We start from the raw sequence: 567 nt of genomic DNA on the forward strand, positions 1-567 counted from the left end.
CATTCACTGTGTTGTGCAACCATCACCACAAACTTTCCAAAACTTTTCATCACCTCAAACAGAATATAACCATTAAGCAATAACCCTCATCCTCCTCCCCCCCAGACCTTAGGAACTTAATCTACTTTCTGTCATTATGAATTTGTCTATTCTAGGTACTACATATAAGTAGAATCATACAATATTATGCTTATTTCACTTAGCATAGTGTTGTAGTGTGTATCAGAATGTCATTCCTTTTTATAGTTCACGTTCCAACACATTTTGTTTATCCATTCATCTATTGATGAATGCATTGGTTGTTTCCACCTTTCAGCTGTTGTGAATAGTGCTGCTATGAACATTCACATACAAGTATAATGTTTCAGTCCCTGTTTTCAGTTCTTCAGGGTATATACACCTAGGAGTGGAATTGCTGGGTTATATAGTAATTCTGTTTAATATTTTGAGGAATTGCCAAACTGTTTTCCATAGCAGCTGCAACATTGTATATTCTAACCAGCCAATTTCTCTACATCCTCACTAACACATTATTTTCTGTTTTATTATTATTATTATTATTATTAT

Source organism: Hipposideros armiger, unplaced genomic scaffold (assembly GCF_001890085.2).
Source record: "Hipposideros armiger isolate ML-2016 unplaced genomic scaffold, ASM189008v1 scaffold_561, whole genome shotgun sequence".
Classification (NCBI taxonomy): domain Eukaryota; kingdom Metazoa; phylum Chordata; class Mammalia; order Chiroptera; family Hipposideridae; genus Hipposideros; species Hipposideros armiger.